At 35.6% G+C, this 27,786-nt stretch overlaps 1 long non-coding RNA gene across 5 annotated transcripts in view; it reads left to right on the top strand.

Moving 5' to 3' along the window:
- LOC138920871 (uncharacterized) overlaps window positions 1-26,528 on the top strand; it is a 48,903-nt gene extending 22,375 nt beyond the window's left edge. The window contains exons 2-4 of one of the 5 annotated variants that reach the window (XR_011432807.1): window positions 3,261-3,385; window positions 16,970-17,101; window positions 24,415-26,528. This is a non-coding gene — a long non-coding RNA (uncharacterized lncRNA). Of the gene's footprint in view, window positions 1-3,260; window positions 3,386-16,965; window positions 17,102-24,410 lie in introns of all 5 variants that reach the window. The other 4 variants (XR_011432809.1, XR_011432808.1, XR_011432806.1 and 1 more) reach the window with 4 other exon arrangements.
- Window positions 26,529-27,786: the final 1,258 nt, after the last annotated feature.

A 27,786-nucleotide genomic window follows, 5' to 3' on the forward strand; every position in this document is an offset into this window, starting at 1 on the left:
TTTTCTTTTAATGTTTACTTCCTACCCAATAAAGCAAGATCTAATGCCTAGAAGATATTAACATTAAGTTAATCTTTACATTTAGATTGTTTCCTGTACTTATTAACCTAAGGTCAATACGATAAAAGGGCCAAGTAAAAAAGAGAGTCATCTTTTTTTTAAATAATAAAATGGGAAACCAGTTGTGACTTCCATTTAAATGGACAGCTAGTGTAATAGCTCAAGATTCACAACGGAGGGAAATACAAGAGAGAATATACATTTTGTCAACCAATATGATTCTACCAACTAATAATGTGAATTAATGGCTCTCTATATAAACAGTAAAGAAAAACGCTCATTTTCACTTTGCATAGTACCAAGTATTGTCTACATTAAGACATTCCAGTTAAATGGATATTTTAAGTGAACATATTGAAGTAATTTACAGAGTACATAATAGTTGGCAATATATCAAAGATTATCAGAGACTGTGGTTTACTGTGTAAATAGCAGAACAAGTATATAAAAATATCAATGATCTTTGAAATATGGGCCTTCTAGATATTTTAATAAATGCTTTCTCTGAGTAGCTATTATAATAGATATGTAAATTGGTAAACTTTCAAAACTATCTCTATTTCAACAATATCATTAGAAGTTTAATAAAATTTAGAACACTGGACACATAGTCAAGGAAAGCAATTCTAGAAATCATCTTGGAGCTTTTTTTACTTTTCTCAGGAGAATTTATTTCAGCTCAGAACTCGGACCAACTTCAAAGGAGATTTTTGCAGTAATTTTGGATGTATAAGTTGTGCAGGGAAAAAGTAAAACTGGCTTCCAGACAACAGCAAAAACAAACCTGTAAATGCTTTGCTATGCAAAGCAATTATGTTGCATCTTCCGAAACCTTCTCTGAAAATGTATACATATGTGAACTTCCTTTCAGTCTCTTTGGAGAAAAGAAATGAAACAGATAAAAGCATTATGGCGTGAAGATAACATTAAATAGTTTTCTGCCTCTGTCCTAAACAATGGTCAACAAGTCTAAATAGATATTATTGGAGAGTACAATGCAAAGTAAAGCTGTGGATCCCTGGTAGGTCTTACAAGAAAAAAAACACCGTCCCAACTTTGAATGTGTAGTAGCTTAATTGGTTTAAAAAGAGTATCAATCAACTACTTGTTTGCATTAAATAATATATTCTGGAATTCATTAGTAGATCGTTTTGTAAAACAAACTAATAATTCTGAGCTATTTGCATCTTCTCAGTATAGAATATTACACTTTACTAATTTTTCATGTACAGGTTTGTAGTCACAAAAATGCAAAACACCCCAATAGACCTTTGTTAAAGAGTTAACTGGGGGAGTAAGGCATCAAGAGGTGTAAATCTACTCCTTTTTTTTTACAATATATAAGTCTTAAGTAGTAAAACAAAAATTGTTATGCAAAATAGAGCTTTAGGAAGTATCATTGCTGTATCAAGAAAATAAAGCAGAAAAATTAGTATACTCTCAAATGTTAAGAATGAAAAATAAATATAAGTGACCCATGGTCTTTCCATGTTTACTTGAAGTTGATCACAGTGATAACAGCATTTACCTGAACAAGACTCTATGCTTTACAAGGGTCTTCTCCACCTTCGCCACATTCTTATTTTCTGGTAATTTGCACATTACTTCTTCCATAATTCAATACACTTAAGGAATTTATTGTCAATAATTTAATCCAGTCTGATTCTTTTTAGATGTAAATGTCAGTCTTTTAAAATACAAATTTTCCTTCATATCAAGATAGACACAAAATATTGTTTAAAATAAGTTTTCTACACATGCTATAATTATTTTTAGTTTAAATTGAGCTAAATTAGGGAAGATAGCCATATGTTTACTAGTTTTTAATAATCAGCAACATGAATCATTTCTTTTTCCTACTTGAATTACTTTTTAAAAATCTGAAAAGTAACTCTCAGCCCTAAAATTTATTGTTCTTTTTTTAAAGATTGGCAGCTAAGCTAACATCTGTTGCCAATCTTCTTTTTCTTCTCTTTGTTTTTCTTCTTCTCCCCACAGACCCCCAGTACCTAGTTGTATATTGTAGTAGTAGGTCCTTCTGGCTCTGCTATGTGGGACGCCGCCTCAGCATGGCCTGATGAGTGGGGCTAGGTCTGCACCCAGGATCAAACCAGCAAAACCCTGGGCTGCCCAAGTGGAAAGCGTGAACTTAACCACTGGGCCACTGGGCTGGCCACAAAAATTCTTTTGAAAGACAATTAAAAAAAAAGAAAACTGGTTTTACTGTTAAGATTCATAGTTGCTATGCCCTATCCTAAGTAGACCATTTCTCTTTTAGGGAAATAACTTGTCACTTGGAAATTCTTTAGCTCTGTTCCAGCTCAGTCCATTAAAAACATGAAATGGCCAGTCAAAAATGGAAAACTCCAGTTATTAGTTTTTGAATTGTTGTTCCAGTGCTAAATGCTGAGAGTCAGGAGGCGCCTCTGGATACAGCAAATAAGTCAGCACACACGCGAGATGAGTCACTGTGCACGTATCCTTCATTTCACACAGTCAAAAATAAAAGCTGACAAAGCTAGCCTTTGGCTTCCTTGTCCTATTCCTTATGTCTTTTTTCCAGATTATTTCACTAAACAATTTCTTTATCCCACTAAATCCTTTTAAACCCCCTTCTCTTTGCATATCTTTCAAACCAACCCACTCTGTTTCTCCAGCACACTTGTCTTCAAGCCTCTCTCATAGCTGACAAACACTTTTGTATAATGTTTTCCTTTTTTTTTCTTTTTGAAGTCTCTGATTTCTTTGTTTATCTATAACATTTAACTTCTTATTTTCAAGTGCTATATGAATATTTTAAATAAGTGGCTTTTGAAAACCCCAGGGCGAGATGTATAAAAATTCTATTTTTGTGCTAAGAAAAGACATAGAACAGAAAAGCTTTATAATGGCTATTGAAGTTTTGAACAAATAATTTAACTTCTTTCACCCTCCTCACCCTCATGTGTAAAGTAGATAATAATGCCTCCCTTAGAGAGTATAAGAATACACTTTTCCAACTAATATTACTATGCAATTATTAATGATTCTTATCTTTTTTATACGTTCATTTCTAGACCAACCAAAGAATTGGCATTGGCTACAGGAAATGTTCCAACTAAAAATAAACGTAAAATTAATGTTTTGTTCTTTCTTTTTCCACCAACACTAAGTTAAGAATTATTCTTTGTGTAGTGACATTGTTTTGCTGTCTTTTTCAGTGATCAAATGATCAGCAGGCAGACTGACCAGCTGAAGCTTATCCACAGAGTCCCCTGACAGAGAGACATTATGGTGGGAAAAGGGCATGAGGAGGTCAGAGTGCGATGACACACTTTGTAAGAAGGTACAGTTCCCTTTATTCCACATCTTTGTTCATCTTGCACTTTTCGACATTAATCGATTTCACAAGTGACTTTTCAGTTCTAAAAAGAATGTTAACTGGCAATTTCTCATTTCCTCTATACTCTTGATTCCCCTTGCTCAGTACTGATTGTAAGATAGATTTTTGGGTCAATGAAACACTAAGTAGATTCTTTTTTTGAATACAACAATGAAAAATTTGTTTTTGATTCAATTTTGTTATTAAGCCCCTAGTAATAATAATTCAAGACAAAGAGTAACGCTTCAAAAACGTTACTATTTTCGATCATTTTCTTTTGGATTTGTTATTAAGATCTGGCTAAAAAGCTGATTACCTCATGTTGAGTCTGTAAAGGATAAATTCAGTTAAACACAAAGTCCAGCTCTATTTGCCCTGTAACTGTGTTATCATTCGAATGAATAAATTCTGATTCACTCTCCCAGCTAGGATTCAAATGTAAATGTATTTAATGAGGTAAAATTATTAAATGGTTTATGAATGCAGTAACTAGACTGGGGTATATTCCTTGAGCCAATTTTAATATCCACTTAGAATGGCCAATTTGAACAGAAGCCCCCAAAATTTCATGGCGCTTTTTACCTCCATAGCACCGTGAGGTCTATGAAGGGTCTAGTAACCTTGTCTTCAACAGCCTACTTCTGAGTGTCCCTTCCGTTTCCTGTTCTACTGGAAATGTAGCTGTTCACTGAGGACACTCCTCCCAGGGCTCTCTCAGGTGGAGAGTGTTTCCCCTCTCTCACATGTGATGTCAGTCTGGGGGTAGATGGTATCTTTTGTGCTTTGTTTGCTGTTTTTCAAGCAAATTCTCCTCTCTCCCACATAGTCTCAACTTCTCTAAAGTGCATGCTATCAGAATAAACCTTCAGACTAAACTCTTAATTGATGGCATTTACTTATGCCCATGTCAGTTCCCACCTCCACATCACATTCATGCCACGCTTTGCTGTCCAGATCACTGCCTTCCTTTCCATCACTACTCTTGCCTGGGTTTTTAGTGTCTTCTATAACCTTGTTAATTACCCACCAATACCCTGAGCCCTCAGTTGCTTTTCCTCCACACTACTTTTTCACCACTCCCATGGATAAACTTGGGATATTTCCATTAACAATAATTATATCACAACTTTACATCTCAATTTTAGTTTTTCTCCTCTCTGACCACCAACTTCCAGCTCATCTATATTTTTATAGCACCCAACAGTTCTTTGACTTTCCTCAAGAGCACAGATCCACTGATTTCATCACCTTTTCACTGTACAATCTTAATCTCCTCCTGTGTGTTTTCTCCTTATCCAGCTTACGTTCTGTGATATGCTACTACAATATCACTATTGAAAACACCTTTTGCAGCTGTGCTCTTCCCTTCTTCCACCCTATCCTCTGTATCGCTCTACTGAAAAACTCCCAATCTTACTTTAATACATGTCCATATAGCTGTAGAAATTTTCCAGTAAATATGGAAAATCATGATGCAGGAGGGAAAGTGAACCTTTCAAGAAAAAATTCTAAGGTTAGGTGAGAGGCGATGGATAAAAGAACCTAGTGCACAAATGGAGCAGTTGTCCAGAGATAGTTTATAAACAGTCTGTCCATCAAAACAGGCATCTTTAGCAGGGGGTGGGTGGGGGTGGTAGTCAGGAAAATATGAATTAAACAAAAATGAACAAAGGAGTTGTGGGTATATGCACAGAAATTGTTATAATGACGGGCCATGAAATTCAAACTGATTAAGAAGGTACATGAGACCATGAGATGAGAGATGGAAAGTAAATATGTGGATTGGAGATTCAGATGAACTGAAGAATTTTTGGAATGTGAACATTACAGTTGGTATGCCTGGAGGATAAGAGTCAAAGAATTGGTTACTCGAACTCAAGATTTTGGAGATGGTATAGTTATTATTAATATGGTCTAGTGTGTAAACAGGAGAGGGTTGGTGAATGAAAACGTTCTTATTGATTAAATGCCTTGATTTATAACAAAGCTTTCTTCTATAAGAAATAATGTAACAGGTTACATGCTGTTTTATAACAAGAATGAAAATTAGTTTTTAAAATTTTAGAATGCCCTTAAATTTACTCATCTACTAATCTAGATTCTAGAACAACTAGCCTGTGTTTATAATCTCCTTAATTCATTCCCTTATGGGACAGGAATATGATCATGAGAATATGATCAAATATGTACAGACTTTCCCTAGAACATACAGTCATGCACCGTGTAATGATGGTTTCAGTCGACAACGGACTGCATGTATGATAGAGGCTCCATAAGATTAGTACCATGCAGTGTAATAGGCTGTATCATCTAGGTTTGTGTAAGTGCACTCTATGATGTCCACACAAAGATGAAATTGCCTAACGCCCCATTTCTCAGAACACATCCCCATCATTAAGAGATGCATGACTATATGTTCACACACAAAATAAGCACATATGCAAAATTTCTGGAGATTCAAATGCCTCCTGAAATTTATCATTGGATCCCTTAGGATAAAGGTATTATTTAGTGTAGAGGTATTCAGGGTCACATTTTTCTAGTACTTTCTAGTTGCCTATTAGCCTGCCATTTTGAATTTTAAGAATAAGATGTTAGATGACAAAGCCACTTTAGTGGTGGAAACTTTCAAATTAGTTAAATTGCTAAACTTAAGCCATCTTGTATCTGACAAGAATTCTCATCAGATAAGAGGTACATACCGAAAAAGATTTCCTTCTCAAGCTCTGCCTCACAGGATAAACTGAACTCTTGAAATGAAGATGGAGGGGCCAGCCTGGTGGGGTGGTGGTTACAATCTCACACTCCACTTCGGATCCTGGGCACGCACCTACACACTGTTCATCAAGCCGTGCTGTGGCTGCATCCCACAGAGAAGAACTAGAAGGACTTACAACTAGGATATACAACTATGTACTGGGGCTTTGGAGAGAAAAAAGAAATGAAGATAGAAAATACTAAGGCCACTACCAAATCCAAGAGTGTTTATTTTCCCCAACTGAAGAGACTTGAAAACTTTATATTTCAAGCCCAAAGTTAAGATTTCCATGGGTCCTCCTCTACTTTCTGTGGCTTTTAAAGCAGGCAACTTACCTAAAAATGCTCTGGGATATGACCTCAGACCTACATTTCACTACTAGGTTTTTCATTGATCTGTGTGTGATGTAAGTAACTCATATGTTTCAAATTCTTCACTCATAGCATATTACCTATCCTTCCAAGTGAGTATGAAAGAGATAATTAATGTGAATTCTCATTCACAACATACAAAATATTAGACAAAAGAAGAAAAATAATGTTATATAGTCTACTCTAACATAATAACAATGTCAAACTAGCCTTCTTGAGAATATAGCATCCTGGGCCTGTATGCCATAGGTATAGTGTGAGAATGTTGTAAATGACATTCATATTGATAATCCAAATAATTCTAAGAAAATCATCTGTTTACCACCAGAAGACTTTATATTAAAAAGGTTGAACATTCTTCAAATAGCTAGTGATCGCATATTATTCATTATTTATTATTTAAAATGCAATTAGTTGGCAGATCAGTTGAAAATGATGTGGGGCAATATACTGCTTCTGAAAGTGTGTGTGACTACATTAAAAATCAAATTTAATAAATAAATGGATGTAGTCATTAGGTACTCACAATTTATTAAATACTATACTCTGTAGACACAATCAGAGATATAAATAAATACTGGGGAAAAAAATCCATGTCCTCAACAAGCATATCATCTATTTGGGAATACAAAATTAAATATAAAATTTACATATTCAAAATGTTAATAAAGACATTATAGGAAACTTAATTACGCAGACTGTAAATGACATATTTCATAAGGAGAAATTCCTTAAGATTATAGTGGTTGAACTGGATTCATTAGTTAATTAGTTACTTTAAAATCTTCAGTTGACCACCTATGATGTGTTAGGCATGATTCTAGGGCTTATGTCACATGCAGGGAATACAAAAGCAAATAAGATAAACTCTGTCAAAAACTGTGAATGGTATGAGCTTTCACCCTATGTGCAGACTCACAAGTCAGCCTGCCATAGTATTGTGGATAACGGCAGAGGGTGTGCGACTCCTGTTCTGAGTCAGAGTCTTTACACTTAACGGCACAGCAAAAAGAAGGAGCTTCATGTTTGGGTGAGTTCCCCTTGTACTTCAAGTCCCCCAGGGGTGACGTGAAGGGGCTCAGGCACGCACTGAACAGGTAGTGGGTTTGCATCACAGCTGAGGAACCCTGGGCTTAGAGATCCCGACTCTTTTATTATGGACAGTAAGCAAACCTGCCTGTCCTTTGCTCTGGAAGGAGACACTGATTATACCAGTCAGTCAGCAACCTTGCCCTCATGTTTGCAGGAGATGCTGATATTCCAAGGCTCTTTGCCAAACAATCGTTCTGGAAAAGATAGGCCAGAACAAAAGTCACCAGGGCCTGTATTAGATTTTTATTGCTATTCAACAAATTATCACATACTTAATTGGTTAGAACATGTTTATAATCTCACAGTCCTTATGGGTCAGGAGTCTGGGTGTGGGAACACAGTCCTCTGCTCAAAGTCTCATAGGCTGAACTTAAGATGGCAGTTAGGTTGAGTTCTTTTCTGGAGCTCAGACTATTCTTCCAGGCTCACTTTGTTGTTAGCAGAGTGCAGATTCTTGTGGCTGTAGGACTGAGGTCTCCATTTCTCGCTGTCTGTCACCTAGCTTCTAGAGATCAGCTTATAAACGTTACTCACAGTTCCTTGCCATATTGCCCTCTCACAGGCTTTTTCATACTCACTTACTTTTTTAAGGTGAGCAGGAGAGTCTCTCACTCCAGTCTACTAAGATGGAGTTTTATACATAACTATGTGAATGACTGTTCCATCATCTTTGGCCATATAACATATCCTAATCAAAGGGGTGACTATGCTTTTGCGATATTCTATCGGCCAGAAGCAAGTCAAAGATTTCTCTCACCCTCAAGGGGAGAGGATTATCCAAGAGTGTGACTCATTGAGGGGTCACTTTAGGGCACTTCTGATTAAAGACATGTGTAAAAATAATTACTGTCCAGCAGAAGTACCTTGACAAAGGGAAGCTCATGTTCTATTGGTCTTTCTGGTCTTCCTATGTGTATATTATACATATTCATAGATAAACATATATACAGGTCTGGTAATTAAAGTTTGTGCTAAGCAATACTAAAGAAGTAACAGACAGCTTGATAGACTAACAGAGGCACCATTTTGGAGATGTAAGATGTTCTTTGAGAATGGATAGGCTTTAGACAGATCACGAATTGGGAGAAGATTATCAGCAATTGGAGAGGTATAGAGAAAAGAGAAAGAAAATTACCAGACTTCTTGGGGGTCATCAGTGAGTGCTCAAATTAAATGTGAATGGTGACCATTGAAAAGATGAGAAGATGCAATAAGGCTGGAAGGTTCCCTGAAAATGATAGGCTAAAGAGATTTGACTTTACTGCATAGGCAGTAAGAGAGTGAAGGAAATTGGAATGGAGGGAGGAAGTATGATTAAGGGAATGCTATTTAAATATTTAAACTTAAGCTCTATTTTCTAGGGTAGTAAGATATCCAAGCAGAAATATTCAGGATGCAAGTAACTAGAACTTTGAAAGAAAATAAAATGCAGACTTGAACAGTAGATGTAGAGAGGGGATTTCTCATGAAATGGGGTTCAGGAACCTACAAAAAAGAAGTGTATAAAGGGAGAAAAAAATAAAGATAAAGGTAAACTGTTGAGCACAGGAAGAAGTAGAGTTAGTAAAACTAATGGTGAAGGTATGAGGAGGACCAGGCTAATGTAGCATTATATAAAACAAGGACACAAATGAAAACATTGATGTGGAGCATCATTTGGAAAATCTCTGATTATTTCTCAAAGCATTTTGTGAGTTGAATGGGGTAGAATTTTGACTAGAGATAATTCAAAAAAGAGCATGCTGAGGAAGTAGAAACAGTGATAATGGATTGCTTTTTCTAGAAATTAGGGAAGCGAAGAAATTGGCAAGTAAATCAAACTGCTGAGGCCACTGCGATTGTGACTGGGGCTGCAATGTCCAAAGCATTTGAAAGTGCTTTGTAGAAATACACTTATTTATAATCTTTAAGAAGCATAGAATATTGTAAATAACTTGTTACTCATTAGGTACATGGAAATAGAAAACTTCTGGTGTTACCAGTTCTAAGATTAATTTTCTGGGAACTGCCCTGTCTGAGCATATCACAGACACTTGGGGGAAAATTACTGTTTCTACCCAGGTTCAACCAAGGAGAGCAATTCTGGTCTCCTTTTGGATTTTAGCAAACTATGTTCCATGCTAGAGGATGTGATTGGTGCATATCCTTCTCATCCCAAAGTATTTTAAAGTATATTTTTTGTGGTGATCTTTTAATTACCACAGAACGCAAATGTGGCTGAAGAAGCAGCCTATTTCAATCTACGCAAATTTTTGGATATTTGCTTTAAAGTTTACCTAAGCTCCAATTTGCTAAATTATCTGTTTTCTGTGTCTATAATAACTTTAGAAATAAGACAAGAATTGTAAAGTTATTAAGGAATGTCTGTGAAAATAGAATAACAATATATATGTTAATACCAAATAAAATGGTGTCTTTCATCAACTGATTCTTAGGAATCCATACAGTAAAGTGAAAAGGAGCCCTGCAGAAATTGTCAACTCAAAATTTTTGCATAAAGCTTTAAAAGTTTTGATTATTTCGTTCATTTTTATTTTCTGACATTTTAAATTAATTTTTGAAAAATTGGGCAAATACAACTCTATACAACACTGAGGCACTGACTACAAGGGTTTGCCAAGCGGCCCTAATAAAATTACAGCCAAATATTAACAATGCAGACATATGCACACACCACCATGCCTCCACATACATGATATTAAAATTAGAAAACAGGACATATGAATTCATTTTTGTTAAATTTGAATGCACATACATACATAGTTTTGCTTACACTGAAAATGTCTGTAAGGTTACAAAACTGGTTACATCTTCTGGAAAATAAGATGAGAATTTTTCCGTATTTCTTTTAGAATTTATATTTAATAATAAGCATAATGAGGCCTAATAAATGTATTGGTAAAAGAAACTTTTAAAAAGAAGTTATTATATGTAAAAAAATGAGGACTTGAATTATAGTAGTGTGGTATGTAGATTGGTGGGTGGTTGAGAAAAAGGAACAAATGTTGTTGACACTGATATTTAGACAGGGAACTTGGGATGTAGTGACAATTTGGACAAGGAGGGCAAAGAAGATTTGCAGTGTATGACACGACTCAATTTCCCAGACAGAGTACCTTTCACCTGAATAACAAGGCTTTGGATAAGATTGATCAAGAACCAAACACATACAATTCCCTTTTGTTTAATCCAAAAATGTGTAGTGACCTAAACATTTCTTTTCTTTTTTTTTTTTATTGCAGTAACAATGGATTATAACATTATATAGCTTTCAGATGTACGTGATAATATATTTCGAATTCTGTGTAAATTACATCATGTTCACCACCCAAAAACTTATAGTCCATCCCCTCACATGTGAGCCTAATCAACCCTTTTTTTGCCCTCCCCCCTTCCCCTATGGTAACCACCAATCCAATCTCCATTGCTATGTGTTTGTTTGTTGTTGTTTTTACCTTCTACTTTTGAGTGAGATCATACGGTATTTGACTTTTTCCCTCTGACTTATTCACTCTGCATAATACCCTCAAGGTCCATCCATGTTGTCACAAATGGCTGTATTTCATCATTTCTTATGGCTGAGTAGTACTCCATTGTGTATATATACCACATCTTCTTTATCCATTCATCCATTGATGGGCACCTAGGTTGCTTCCAAGTCTTAGCTATTGTGTATAATGCTGCAATCAACATAGGGGTGCATGTATCTTTATGCATTTGCCTTTTCAAGTTCTTTGGATAAATACCTAGCAGTGGGATAGCTGGATCATATGGTAGTTCTATTCGTTTTTCTTTTTTTTGAGGAAGATTAGCCCTGAGCTAACTGCTGCAAATCCTCCTCATTTCGCAGAGGAAGACTGGCCCTGAGCTAACATCTGTGCCCATCTTCCTCTACTTTATATGTGGGGTGCCTACCATAGCATGGCGTGCCAAGTGGTTCCATGTCTGCACCCGGGATCCGAACCGGTGAACCCCGGGGCTCTGAAGCAGATCTTGTACACTTAACCACTGAGCCACCGGGCCAGCCCCTGATCTTTTTAATGTATTGTTGTATTTGGGTTGCTAGTGTTTTGTTGAGAATTTTTGCATCGATGTTCATTAGTGATATCAGCCTGTATTTTTCTTTTTTTGTGTTGTCCTTGTCTGGTTTTGGTATCAGGATAATGTTGGCTTCAGAGATTGAGTTAGGAAGCCTGCCCTCCTCTTCAATTTTTTGGAAGAATTTGAGAAGGATAGGTATTAAGTCTTCTTTGTATGTTTGGTAGAATTCACCAGGGAAGCCATCTGGTCCTGGACTTTTATTTTTTGGGAGGTTTTTGATTGCTGTTTTGATCTCCTTAGATTGATCTATTCAAATTTTATCGTTCTTCTCGGTCCAGTTTTGGAAGGTTGTATGCTTCTAAGAATTTATGCATTTTTCTAGATTACCCAATTTGTTGGCTATTAGCTTTTCATAATATTCTCTTATTATCTTTTGTATTTCTGAGGTGTCCATTGTAATCTCTCCTCTTTCATTTCTGATTTTATTTATTTGAGCCTTCTCTCTTTTTTTCATGGTGAGTCTAGCTAAGGGTTTGTCAATTTTGTTTATCTTTTCAAAGAACCAGTTCTTGGTTTCATTAATTTTTTCTATTGTTTCTTTAGTCTCTATTTTGTTTGTTTCTGCTGATTTTTATTATTTCCTTCATTCTGCTGATTTTCGGCTTTGCTTATGCTTCTTTTTCCAGTACACTTAGATGTGCTGTCAGGTTGCTTATTTGAGATTTTTCTTCTTTGTTGAGATAGGCCTGAATTGCTATAAACTTCCCTCTTAGAACTGGTTTAGCTGTATCCCATAGATTTTGGCATGTCTTATTTTCATTTTCATTTTTCTCCAGGAGTTTTTTGATTTCTCCTTTGATTTCTTCATTTACCCAATCATTGTTCAGTAGCATTTTGTTTAATATCCACATTTTTATGGCTTTTCTTGTTTTCTTCTTGTAGTTGAATTCTTGTTTCATACCTTTGATCAGAAAAGATGCATGGTATTATTTTGATATTCTTAAATTTATTGAGATTTGTTTTGTGGCCTAATATGTGATCAGTCTTGGAGAATGTTCCATGGGCATTTGAAAAGAATGTGTATTCTGCAGTTTTTGGATGGAATGTTCTGCATACATCCATTAAGTCCATCTCGTCAAATGTGTCGTTTAAGGCCAGTGCTTTCTTATTGACCTTCTGTTTGAATGATCTATCCGTTGATGTAAGTGGAGTGTTAAAGTCCCCTAGTATTATTGTGTTACTGTCTATGTGTCCTTTTATGTCTGTTAATAATTATTTTATATATTTAGGTGCTTCTATGTTGCGTGCGTAGATATTTACAAGTGTTATATCTTCTTGTTGGATTGTTCCCTTTATCATTATGTAGTGCCCTTCTTTGTCTCTTGTTACAGTTTTTGTTTTAAAGTCTATTTTGTCTGATATAAGTATTGCTACCCCCACTTTCTTTTCTTTTCCGTTTGCATGGAATATCTTTTTCCATCCTTTCACTTTCAGTTTGTGAGGGTCTTTAGGTCTGATGTGTGTCTCTTGTATGCAGCATATACTTGAGTCTTGTCTTTTTATCCAATTGGACACCCTATGTCTTTTGATTGGGACATTTAGTCCATTGACATTTAAAGTAGCTATTGATAAATATGTATTTATTGCCATTTTGTTACTTTTTGTTCTGGGTGTTTTAGTAGTTCTTCTTTGTTCCTTTCTTTTTCTCTTGCTCTCTTCCCTTGTGGTTTGAAGTCTTTCTTTAGTAATGTGTTTGATTTCTTTTCTCAAACTTATTTGCTTACTTATTATAGGTTTCTGATTTGTGATTACCATGAGGATCCTATTTAATATTCTATGTATATAACAGTCTATATCTAGTTGATAGAATCTTTAGCTTAACATCTTTCTAAAAGCTCTACTTTTTCACTCCCCCCCCACTGTTTATGTTTAAGAAATCATATCTAATCTCTTGTTTTGTGTGTGTCTATCCATTAGCCCCTTATGATTGAAATAGGTGATTTTAGTACTTTTGTCTTTTAACCTTCATATTATCTTCACAGGTGGTTGATCGGCCACCTTTACTAAATTTTTGCCTTTAGCAGTGATTTTATTGCCTGGGTTTTTTGGGGGGGTTATTTTTTTTTTTGATAATTTTTTTATTCCTATTTGTGGTCATCACTTTCACACTTAAATAAGTCCCTTCAGCAATTCTTGTAGAACTGGGTTTTTGGTGATAAACTCGTTTAACGTTTTGCTTGTCTGGGAAGCTCATTATCTCTCCTTCCTTTCTGAATGACAGCCTTGGTGGATAGAGTATTCTTGGCTGTAGGATTTTTCCTTTTAGCGCTTTAAATACATCATGCCATTCACTTCTCGTCTGTGGGGTTTTGACTGAGAAATCCACTGATAGCCTTATGGGCTTTCCTTTGTATGTGACTTGTTGCCTTTCTCTTGCTGCTTTTAGGAGTCTCTCTTTATCTTTAACTTTGGACATTTTAATAATAATGTGTCTTGGTGTGGGCCTATTTGGGCTTATCTTGTTTGGAGCTTTCTGTGCTTCCTCAACTTGAATGTCTGTTTCCATCCTTAGATTAGGAAAATTTTCATCTATTATTTATTCAAGCATATTTTCTGCCCCTTTGTCTCTCTCTTCTCCTTCTGGGATACCTATAATATAAATGTTAGTGTGCTTGATATTGTCCCAGAGTTCCCTGAGACTGTTCTCATTCTGTTGAATCCTTTTTTCTTTTTTCTGTTCTGCTTGGGTGATTTCCTCTAGTCTTTTGTCTAGCTCACTGATCCCTTCTTGTGTATCTTTTACTCTGCTATTGAGTCCCTCTAGTCAACTTTTCATTTCCAGTATTGTATTCTTCATTTATTATAGATTCTTTTTTATATTTTCCAGTTGTTGATGAGCTCTCTGTGTTCATCTAATCTTCTCCTAATATCTGTAAGCATCCTTATGAGATTTTGTTTGAACTCTTTGTCAGGTAGGTCACTGATTTCTGTTTCATTTAGTTCTATTTCTGGGGTTTTGTCCTCTTCCCTTGCTTGAAATGTATTCCTTTGTCTCCTCATTATGCCTCTTTCTCTGTGCTTATTTCTATGTATTAGGTTAGTCAGCTATGTCTCCTGATCTTGGAGATCTGGCCTTACATAAGAGATGCCTTTTGAGGCCCAGCAGTGTGCTTCCGTCTCGTCACCAGACCAAAAGATCCAGGAGTGACCACTTTGTGGGCTACTTGTGTCCTTCTGCTGTGGCAGGGTTGCTCCTAATGCAGGTACCCAGGGAGTCCAGTCTTTCCTTCCTTGGCCAGCTGTTTGTAAATCTGGTATGGGGAGCCTCAGCACCATTGACTACAAGGTCTAACAGCATGCTCCTGTTGCAGTTTTCCTCTTAATTGGGTTGGTACCCAGTGTAGCTGGTTGCTAGGCTCAGGGGCTTACACCTGTTATAGTCCTCAGGTCTACAAGGCTGTTGTCAGTTCTCTTAGTAGTGTTGCTGAGTGGGGCTGGCCTTAGGCACAGGAGCACTCAATTGTTTCAGCCTTTGCAAGGTGGGCCTAATCCTTTTTATGGCTATTTGTGGAGCACAGGTTTTATGCTGCTGATAAGCATCACCCCCACCCCCCACATGACCACACACAACATCAACACAGCCCTGGTCTGTGCACACTTCCCAAACCCCTGGAGCATACCCCTATGCCCCACTGCAGAGGCCCCCACCTCCCCACCAATGCCCCCCACAGTTCACCTGGTCCTCACACAGGCTCTGCCCCACAGAGGCAGATACCCTTGCCTGCCTGTAAAGGATCAAGGTACCCAGTCAATGCAGGCCAACAAGTAACCTGAGGGCTTGCTGTTGGGAGGGGCTGGTCCCTAGGGTGTGCTGCCTGCCCTCGCTGAACTGGATTAAATCTGCACTCTAGTGGGTGTGGCAGCCAGGGGAAGAACCTCAATGGCTCTGCCAGGGTCTGTGTCAGCATGCCTGGAATAGGTCAGAACAATGGCCCCCACCAATGTCTCAGTCTCCAGAGAGGTCCCTCCTCTCACCAAGATGTCCCCAGAGCCCACCAGGTGAGTCCCTTTTCATCAAACGGCTGTCAATCTTCTTTCTGGTGATCTTAGGTTGCTGAGAGAGTAAATTTGTGTGTGGGCCGGTTAAGACCCCAGTCTTTTCAGCTTTCATCCAATAGCTTTTCTGCTAGTATTCCCCACTGCAGTTAACAGCCAACAAAGCCAGATAGTAAGACCTTCGTCTCAGTAGTGCTTAGTCTGAAGCATGCTTATAGCAGTATGGGTCCCTGTTCCCTGCTCTGTACCTCACTCCTCCAGGGAGGGCTGGGTACATTAGGGTGGTTCCCACCTGGCTGGCTGAGAAACTCCTCTGCTCCTGAAGGTGGCTATTTTTCTCTCCAGCAGGAATTTCTGCCTCTTTTGCCTTAATCAGGACTGTCCCTTGTTGTGGGGGTTCTTTTTATCCAGTTTTCAGTTTTCTATCCAGGGTAATTTTTCCAAAAATAGTTGTAACCTGGTTGTGTTCATGGGAGGAGATGAGTTCAGAGTCTGCTTATGCCACCAACTTGACCTAAGCATTTCTGTACCACTGTTGTAGAGGTAGACACTTTTTCATTAACAACAAAAACTGGCATTAACTCAAATTATACAGAAATAATTTTTATGTCTATTAATGATTTAATATAAAGATTAATCTAAATCTTGAAGCTCCACTAGGCTGCTAGGGTGGAAAGAATTTCTCATTGTCTAACAGCTTATTTTTTCTCTTTTTTTAATCTGCCCTATGTTCCAGGATCAGGGTCAGAAGTTCCTTGGGGATAAAACCAACAACATTTAGTCAGCATTAAATCTAGTAAAGGGAGATGCCCACTGTCTCATGTAGGCATGTGTTCAGCCTCTGAGAGTCTCTACTTTAATCTGTTCAAGAATCAGCAACACAGCTATTCCAGGCAGTAATAAAGTGACTTCAGTAAGCTAATGTCTACTATTAGCAAGTATCCTAAAGTGTTAAATTAATCAATGATCAGAATCTCATTTTAATTTTCTAACTGAATCTAATCTTTGGTCTATAGTTTTTGTCAAGTCCTATGGACAGATAAATTACTAAATCTAAGCAATAAAGATCATTATTTTTAAAGCATATTCACTATGTATTCAATTGCAGTCTATCAAAGATATTGTAAGAAATAAACTGCATGATTTGCTTACAAAAGCCTAGTTGGCATCCATTAGTAGGTACAATTTGTCTTGCTTTTATTAAAAAATTTAATTTTTTTTTTGAGGAAGATTAGCCCTGAGCTAACATCTGCCGCCAATCCTCCTCTTTTTGCTGAGGAAGACTGGCCCTGAGCTAACATCCGTGTGCAACTTCCTCCACTTTATATGTACGATGCCTGCCACAGCATGGCCTGACATGTGGTAAGTAGGTCCACACCTAGCATCCACACCAGTGAACCCCCAGCCCAAAAGCAGAGTGCTGGAACTTAACTGCTATGCCACTGGGTGGCCCCTGTCTTGCTCTTTTTGAGAATTGGCTACTATTTAACCTATGGAATATAGGTACTTGAAAGAGTCTTAAATCTCCACGGTGGAAAAAATAAAGAAAATGGTGGTGGTTTAACTTTATCTGTAGAAGAAAAAATATTCATGAATAATTGATACCTTATTTTATTGTGTGTGTAATATATTTGTCCTTTAATATTACTTTATATGTAACCCTGAATGTTTTAAAATAAAATTTATTTTGGATTACATATGTGGTAGCATTGTTCCAAATTAGAACAAAGGAAGAGTTCTAAGATTACGTTATATTGGTTTCAGAAGAACATCTTTTACTCATTTTCAGTAGTGCATAATTATAGCGCATGCCCCAAGGTAACTTTCCGAGCTTGAAGCGTGCACTGAAGCGTCATCTTGAGAAAATTCAGTGTTTTGCCTTCAAGTATCTACTGTTACTGTGCAGTTGTAACAGTTGTATTGTCTTATAACAATAACTGTTGTTTATGAAGAGAAAATTATTATAATCAAAATTTCCAAGTGACCTATAGTTCTTCAAAGAATAATTCTAAAGCAGTAACTGGAAAATCAGAATACAGCTCAGCACAAAAGTTAAGACTATTGTTTTAGTCTTTTAAAACATGAAGCATTGGAAGTTACAAAAATTTATAGAAATTAAGCCTACATAAACATAGATGATATTTTTACATTTACTATTTAAGATATGCTTTCTTTAACAAATATACACTTTGAGTAACTAAAGTGTTTCCTCTTTTCGAAGAAGAAAGTCAGCTTCATGATTCCATTATTTGCTAATTCTCTTACAGATTTTATTTCATGGATGTTTTCAGATAACGTTTAAAGAAGTCCTTCAGCCCTTTACTTTTAACAGAATCAACAAATTTTCCTTCTATGAATGTTTGGAGCCTATTTACCCTTAGTGCCTGCAATAAATATTGCCTGGTGGCTACAGTTCAGGCTCTGGATTCAGAGCACCCATGTGGTATTCCACTCCATCTGTAGCGCCGTGACCTTGGGCAAGTCACTTAACTTCTCTTTTTCTCACAATGTTTTCATGTTTACAATATAATTCATAACAGTGATACCAAGATTGAACTTTTGTTCTAAGAATTAAATACATGTAAAGAGATAAAAATGTTTCCTGGAATACTTCGAGTGTTCAATATGTGCTTGATATTATTTTTGAAATATCCGAAATACAAAAAATGATCCAATATCTATGAATAAAGTATGACAAATTATCAATTATCATGTACTTATATATCTAATAAAATAATTCAAATCTGTTTGCCATCCTCTATTCCCTTCACCAGTTGTCCAATGGACATATCTTCTTGGATGGATTCCATCGCAGTAAACTTTGATACCAAAGTAAACTTGTACTTCTCATCCTAAATTAGTGTTTATCAGATCTCCGCTTCCTATTAAGTTCCCAGTCACTTACAGGTTAAATCTTGGAGTCGTCTTTGACTTATTCATCTCTATTTAAATTTTTTATTAAATTCATCTTTATTTAAATTTTTGGGCTTGGAGATCAGACTTTTTCTTTCAAAATGTTTCTCTCTCTCTCTGTTTTTTCTTGTCCTACTACCGTAGTCAAATTCATTGCCACTCATTCCTGGTTTAGAAGAGTGGCTCTCTAGTTTGTTTTTTTCATTCAGCTAGATCCATTCATTACTTCTGAGAAATCCATGATTGAATGCCAGTTTTATATGTTGCTTCCCTGCACAAGATCCTCCATTATCTTCTCTTCTCTATATTATGCTAAATATAAACCTCCTTTGCCCAGTCATAGGATTTCTTCTACTCTAGCCCATACCGATCCAATTCTTTCACACAGTGAAAACCTGTAGTAGTCTTTATATTTCAAGAACCATGCTCACCACCACTCCTGTTCTTTGTCATATGTTGTTTATCTCATGAAATATGTCCTCTCTTTATTTTTTACTTGGCTATATTCTACTCAACTTTTAAAGTTCAAGCCATGTTCTAGGTTTTCATAAAGCCATCGTTGACTTAGTATGCGATACTTTCCTTCTCTTGTGAATTATGATTTTATTTGGTGGCTATATCATGCTATTTCATGCTTAATAATTTGTGGTCAATCTTTTCTAACTGGACGACTCGCCACATCTAGCGTACTTACCTCTTTTGCTTTAATGACAATTTGTTTTCTATGACCTGTATTTTTATATGTTACCTTTCTTGACCTGCCTCTAAAATTTTGCCATTTGACATGACTCTATCTTTGGCACACTCTTTTATTAGCTCCCATCAATGTTTTATTTTCCCACACAAGTACTTTTAAACAGGATGCTGCAGACCACACTAAAATTTCTATCTCTAGCTCCAAATTCTGTTCTGCGTTTTGGCTCCATATATCTAATTATCTATTAGATATGTTGATTTGAACCATAGCTTGAAATCTTAACTTTGAATGTATGCAAAACCAAATTTGTAATTTTTCTTACCCCCAAAACATATTCTTCCTTTGACTGGTTTTAGGTTTTCTTTACACTTAGCTTCTTAAGTAGAAACCTTTGGGTCATCTTTGACAGCTTTCTCTTCTCTTACACTTGACATAGGACTACTCCCCAAATTTTGTTGATCCTACTTAGTACATCTCTCTAGTCTTCACATTCACTACCACTACGAAGGTTCAGAGTCCCATCAACTCGGTCATCCAATTGTGTGATATTTGTTCTTTTCTTGTGCCTTTCTTATCCCTCTCTAATTCCTGATTGATACGTTGGGCACACTTATTAAGACTGTATGTCACAAGGGCTGGCCGGGTGGTACAGCAGTTAAGTTTGCACGTTCTGCTTCTCAGCGGCTTCACTGGTTCGGATCCCGTGTGCAGACATGGCACCACTTGGCAAAAGCCATGCTGTGGTAGGTGTCCCACATATAAAGTAGAGGAAGATGGACATGGATGTTAGCTCAGGGCCAGGCTTCCTCAGCAAAAAGAGGAGGATTGGCCATAGTTAGCTCAGGGCTAATCTTCCTCAAAAAAAAAAAAAAAAAAAAAAGAATATATGTCACATTAGGTCACTTCCTTTCTGGAGTTCTAATTGTGAAACGTGGATGATTCTCCTATATCAATACAACTAACTACAGAAGTGGTGCTTAACATTGTTATATAGTTAACATTAACTTTTACCTAATTAAGAGTTATTAATTCATTACTAATTAACACTATATCCTTTACATGATCATACTTCCATACAAATATATGTAAGAGTTGTGGACAAGAATATGTATGATTAAATCGTAACTTGATGAGGAAAAACAATATTTTCAGGATCAAAAACTTAATAAATCTGAGTTTTATTGCCAAAGGGAATGCACTAGCAGATAAGAAGCTATAGTCACCATTTATTGAAAATATGTAAACTGTGGATAGATATTATCTAACAAATCTGAAATGTTTATACTTTGATACCATCCCCAAATCTCTTTTGAAAGACACATATAAAATAACTAATTTTTTTAATTTTTATTTTGTATTGAGGTACCATTGTTTTATAACATTATATAAGTTGCAGGTGTACACCATTATATTCTGATTTCTGGGTATATTACATCATGATCACCACCCAAAGACTCATTACCACCCATCACCACACACATGTGCCTAATCACCCCTTTTGCTCTCTTCTCTCTCTCCCTTCCCCTTTTGGTAACCACCAATCCAATCCCAGTCTCTATGTGTTTGTTTGTCATCGTTTTTGTCTTCTACTTATGATTGAGATCATGTGATATTTGACTTTCTCCTTCTGACTTATTTTGCTTAGCATAATACCCTCGAGGTTCATCCATGTTATTGCAAATGACAAGATTTCATCTTTTTCTTTGGCTGAGTAGTATTCCATTGTGTATATAGACCACATCATCTTTATCCATTCATCCCTTGTTGGGCACCTAGGCTGCTTCCAAGTCTTGGCTATTGTGAATAATACTGTAACGAAATAGGGGTGCCTATAGCGTTTTCTGTTTTCTTGTGAGTAAGATTGGCCCTGAGTGAATATCTGTTGACAATCTTCCCTTTTTTGATGGAGGAATATTGTCCCTGAGCTAACATCTGTGCCAATCTTCCTCTATTTTGCATGTAGGACACTGCCACAGATGACTTGATGAGTGGCGTGTAGGTCTGCGCCCAGGACCGAACCTGTGACCCCCAGCCCCCAAAGTGAAGTGTTCAAATTTAAGCACTACACCACCAGGCAGGCATATATCTCTACACATTCTTGTTTTCATGATCTTTGGATAAATACCCAGCAGTCGAATAGCTGGATCATATGATTGTTCTATTCTTAATTTTTTGAGGAATCTCCTTACTGTTTTCCATGGTGGCTTCACCGGTTTGTACTCTCACCAGTAGTGTATGAGAGTTCCCTTTTCTCCACATCCTCTCCAACACTTGTTATTTCTCGTCTTGTTAATTATACCCAAAAATGGCTAATTTTTAACATTTTAAAGAGTTGGTTTTTACCTGTGCTTTCCAAAAACATCTATGGTATAGTAACCTTTTGAGGATGATTTAAGAACTTACAGTTTTTCTTAATTCTTAACTGAACTCTTGACATGTTTGCCTTCTTCATTCTATTCATGTTCTTTGGTTTCCATCTTTTTAGAGTTGGTAGATATTTTTGTCCTAGTGTAAATTATAACAGTGTGATTTTTCTTTTATTTCAGTTCTAGAGTTTCTATTTCAGTGATTCTATGATCTTTTCAAATATAGCTTAGAGTAGCTAAATTTTTATAGTTTATCATATCGGGGTCGAATTTTCTCATCAGTGCTTCAATATTTTTAAAACATTTATTTTTAGTTTATTACATGTATGTCTATGCAACCACAATATTGAAAATAACATTTAAGTTAAAATATGATTTTATATCTTTTTCATGTAATACAAAATTAGCAATAAAATTGCCAATAGAAATCTTACTTCTAAGTATTTAGTCAGTGGGATAAAACTCTGACAAAAAGAATATTAATTTTCACTTACAAAACAGTAGTAATCCAAATTTCTAACTAATAGCAAACCAATTTATTATAAACTAGTTTACTTAAAATTTTAGGCTAATTGACCATTAATAGATGAAATGTGTAATGGATTAAATGTACATATTTTTAAAAATGACAAGTTAGAATGAGTTGGTTGTTAGAAGATGGAGACAATTTAATGACTGTTTTAACAGAGAATGGAGGGCATAGGTTTGGGAGGAGTAAAGTATATTTGTGTGACACAACTATGACACGAGGATGTCTCTGATAGGGAAGTTGGAGATCTAAGATGTATGAGTCTTTAGGGGAAACACAATTGTCACATGAGAACACTTTTGCATGAAAAAAGGTAGTCTATTCCAGCCAGCATGATGTCTCTAGCCTTCTCACATCTGCATTGTATTCCCGTATATTCGTTCTCTGTGTGGCAGTTTTTAAAAATACGAATTAAAAAGATTCATTAACATTTATTAAGCACTATATACTAGCACTGTAATAACTGCTTAACATTACATCATTTAATCCTCCCATCCCTATTAAGTAGGTATTATTGTTATTATTTCCATTACAATAGAGGAAATTGAGGCAAAAATAATTTAAGTAAATTGTCCAAAGTCACACAGCCACAAAGATTCATAGCAAGGTTTTGATCATTGTCTACAGAGTTCTCAATCTTAAGAAAAAGAATCTACCTAACTACCTACCAACTACCTATATTTATCTATCCATCTATCATCTATCTATCATCGTCTATCTATTGATTCTTGATCTATAGATCAATAGATAGATAACATAGATCATTAAATTTGTAAAAATGACAAAGTTGAGATACAAAGAATAACTGCAAAACAAACATCTGTATATTCATCACTCACTTTTAGAAATAGCCATACTTTGAACATCCTGGTTTCCCCCTACTCAATTCCATCAACTTTCTTTCTATATTTTTTTCTGAAAGTTATCACTGTGCTAAACTTTACGTATAACATATTTTTGTCTTTCTAATGCTTATAACATGTTTGCATGGTATTGAAGGTTATATAAATGGTACTATATGGGATATATTTTTATGCAACTTATGTTTTTCATTGATAATACATGTTGATGATTATGGCAATCAATAATTCACTTTCTGCATAGTATTTCATTTTATAAATATTACATATTCACATATTCATACAATAATTTGTATGATTATATAAATTACATTGTATTATCATATTTTTGTTTCTATAAACAATGATGCTGTATATTTTACATACATTTCTCATGGTGTGTGTGGACAAAAGCCTCTTTATGGTATATGCCTATTAGTAATATTGTCAGGTCATAAGACGTATGAATCTTTGACTTTGTTCAACATTGTCAACATGTTTTTTAAAGCAGTTGTACCAATGTCCTCTTACTATCAACAGCGCATGAGTCCTGATGGTTTCACCCTTGCAAATACTTCATATTGAGGGACTTTAATTTTTGCTAGTCTGGTGGAAGTAAAACTGATCTCAGTCATTTTGTTTTCCCCTTATTTTTATTGAATTTGAGTACCTATTGGACTGTTTATTACACATTATTTTTTCCTTTTTCATGAAGTGCCTATTAAAAATCATTTGCCCACTCTCCTTTTGATTTTTTTAAGTCTCTTTCTTATAGGTATTTGGGAGTTTTTTTGAAAACTATATTCTGGATACTTATTCCTTTGTAAGTTTTATTATTGCAAAGATTTTCTCATTTTGCAGATTATCTTTTCATGTACTTTATGACGTTTTTTGATTAAGAGAAACTCATAATTTTAATATATTCAAATTCATAAATCTTTTCCTTTATATTTTATACTTTTTCTGTAGGAAGTCTTCCTTTACCTCAAAGTTCACAGCTATATTCTTGTATTGGTTACAAAGTTTAGTGGTTTTGCTATTTATACTTAAGTCCTTAATACATGAAGAATTTTTATGGTGTGGGGGAAGAATCCATTTTATTTGCTCTTCATTTTCTGATGATAAATCATTATCGAATGACTTTGCCTCTAGCAAAAACAACTTGGCATGGTACTAAGATAACTACACCAGCATTCTTTTGGTTGGAATTTATCGTGTATGTTTTTCCACATCTTAAAAAGTCTTTGTGTGCCCTTCTATTGTAGGCATGCTTCAGGTAATGAATGTATTTCTGACTTACCAACTACAGTCTTTTTTTTTTTTTGAGGAAGATGAGTCCTGAGCTAACATCTGCCGCCAATCCTCCTCATTTTGCTGAGGAAGACTGGCCCTGAGCTAACATCCGTGCTCATCTTCCTCTACTTTATATGTGGGATGCATGCTACAGCATGGCTTGTCAAGCAGTGCCATGCCCGCACCTTGGATGTGAACCAGTGAACCCTGGGCCACCAAAGCGGAACTTGCACACTTAACCGTTGCACCACTGGGCCGGCTCCTCAACTACAGTCTTAGATCCTGTATTTTATCTGAAGATGTAACTCATTTATATTTATCACAATTACTGAAATATCTGATTCATGCCTACTATTTTATTTTATGCTTTGCTTATGTATTACATTTTATATATTTTTTCTCCTTCTTTGCCTTATTTTGGATTAATTGTATTACTTCCTTTTTTTCTCATATTAATATTTTTCTTCTACTGGCTTGGACATTGTGTATGCTATTTATAGTATTTTAGGAAATAGAAATTTTAATGTGAATACTAATTTTAACAAAGTATAAATAAACCTTAAAATTAATGTTTTCTTTCTCTTCTTTGGAACAACACAGCCATGATGACTTTTGTCCCAATATGTATAGTATTCTATAATTTAGATATTATCAAATGTATCAATATTTGCTTGAATTTGCTCACACATTTACCGATTTCTTTGCTTAACATTTCTTCTAGCATCTGAAACCTTCCCTCTTGATCATCATTCCTTTTTAAGGACATCTGTTAAAATTCCACTTAGTGAGGTGTTATTGCTAGTAACTCTTTTGTTTTTTGTCTGAAAATATGTCTATTTCATTCTTGTTCCTGAAAGGAAATTTCCTTGAGAATATATTCTAGGTGAATATTTTTTCTAACACACTCAGGACATAGTTTTATCATCTTACATCTTTTGTTGTTGTTGACAAATCCATTTTATTGTTGCTTCTTTGCAGAATGTTCATTTTTCTGTCTGGCTACTTTTTAGATCTTTTAGTTTTTGGTAATAAGCTACTTCGTTCTCATGTATTTAAATGTAAATTTCTTTTCATTTATTCAAATTGAGATTCTTTGGACTCCCTGAATCTGAAGATTCGTGTTTTCTATCAGTTCTGAAACTTACTAGCCAGTACATTTTCATCGATCTGTTGCTACCTTGTTATTATATATAGTATGAAAATCAACCAGAAAGAAGAAAATTTCATAAAATGTGATGGCAGAAACTGTTTAGAATACAAAAGATAAGATAAACATAACAATTTTTGAAACAGCTAGAGTTATATTAATAAAATAAGAAAATCAAGTAAAGAGATTCTAGTTTCTGGTTTCCATAGATGTTTATGCAAAATGTTATGGCAGGTGTTTTTCTGTACCTGAACTGCATGTCTCTAATTACTGCAGTATTTTATTTGATGAAAATCTATCCAAGCTTTAGCCTCCTCAAAAGATTGTTTCTGGAAAATGCCACTCAAACCACACAACACCCTTGTTTGTGTTTTATACTTTTGAACAATTCCTTGTGTTCAGAAATTGTAATATAAACTTTCCCAATATCACTGCACAGCCATATCTGTGATTCCATGATCTCACAGTCCGGTCTAAAATTGGATTTAAAGTGGTATACAGACATTTTTGGAAAAAGTAGACTATATTTTCATTTTGTGTGCGTCATTATTACATAGAAAACACTCCCCTACACAACTGTTGTTTTCTAAATGGGTCTTTAGTTCGGTATTGTGTTTATTTACATCTGCAAAATCTGTGAATGTACATCTATTTAGTTACTCTTTTTGAAGACTCAAGACTTATATATATACACTAGCTTAAAAGTACAGTTCACATGTTAAGAATATTGTGATAGGCAGCTAAGTAGAAATAAAACTTTTAAAATGCGTGTCCTGATGTGTGTTGTGGTAACCCTTTCAGATCTTCCTTCTGGAAAAGAAAAGACAATGGGGTTCAGATAAAAGCACAAGATTGCTTTTTACTACATAGATGTTAAAGTGTATTTTTTCATTCATAGTTATATTTGATGCTTGATGTTTTATTGGCTAGATATCAAATGCAAATCATTTGTAATATGGGAAATATGCAGACTCAATAAAAATCTTTGGAAATGCTTATAGACAATCCTTTTCGTGATGTGTCATTCCTTACAAATGTGGTTTATTGGCATTATATATGATTTAGCTCAGAGCACACATCTGTAATTCAGGCAAATTAAAATATTTCAAAATGAAATATAGATAGATTAGTCAATTCTGTTTTAAGGAAAATGATGTCTGAGTTCTTTTTCAAATTCTTTGCCTTATCTTAGAGGCACAGATTTGTCTTCTGATTTAATTGTTTTGGGATAGAATATCTCATCATCTTATTACATATTTATATTGCAAATTTCCACTCATAATTATCTAGTGAGTTAAATGGCATTTTAAAAGAAATCTTCTTGAAGGATACACATGTAAAACATGGGATTTTTTTTTTATTTTTTAATGAAAATACGTATTTGAATTTTTTTGTGTGAGAAAGATTGGCTCTGAGCTAACATCTGTTACCAATATCCCTCTATTTTGTATGTGGGATGCCACCACAGCATGACTTGAGGAGGGGTGTATAGATCCATGCCCAGGATCTGAACCCATGAGCCCCGGGCTACCAAAGTGGAGTGCATGAATTTAAACACTAGACCACCAGGCTAGCCCCTGAATTTTTTTTAAAGGGATGTAGCTATAACAACTTGTATTTCAAACTTGCCATTGCTACTGGCTTCATATCTACTCTTGCTTCAGTTGTTTGTAGAAGCGAAAGGTGCACCCAAGAGAATCAGCTGAGCTTTTGGAATCTGAGAAGACTAAAAGCAAAGCAAATGCAGAAGGGAAAAAGAGCCATGCCGACAAACGTTGTCTTCATGAATTCTGTTCTTTTATAGAAGGGGACATTTACGTACTTTGAACACTTGATTCCTTGGTTTATTCATGCAACAATTCAGAAATATGTATTTTTATTTTCCATATGCCATACCCTATTAAAAGTGGGTAGATATTGGTTTTTACCATAAGGAACAGCAGTGGAGATAAGCTGCCACTGCTGAACTCAAAGCTTTCCATGTAGTGACTGCCCATTTTATTTCAGTGTCATCTGACACCCAGACCAAATCACTCTTTCTTATAACTAAGAAAAGCTACCAACACCTATTTTACCCCATCTCAGTCCAAGTAGTTTCTTTCACTGGTTTGAGAATCCTGCATTGTGTCAAAGAAAAATTTCACTGGACAGAGTTAAATAGGCAGGAATACTTTATTCAAGACTATTGATAGGGAAGGGGAGACTGAGCCCAGTTTCATGGAAATGACAGGCAGGAGAGTTCATAGCCTGGAGAGTTCTCACC

The sequence above is a fragment of the Equus caballus genome, chromosome 26, assembly GCF_041296265.1.
Source record: "Equus caballus isolate H_3958 breed thoroughbred chromosome 26, TB-T2T, whole genome shotgun sequence".
Classification (NCBI taxonomy): domain Eukaryota; kingdom Metazoa; phylum Chordata; class Mammalia; order Perissodactyla; family Equidae; genus Equus; species Equus caballus.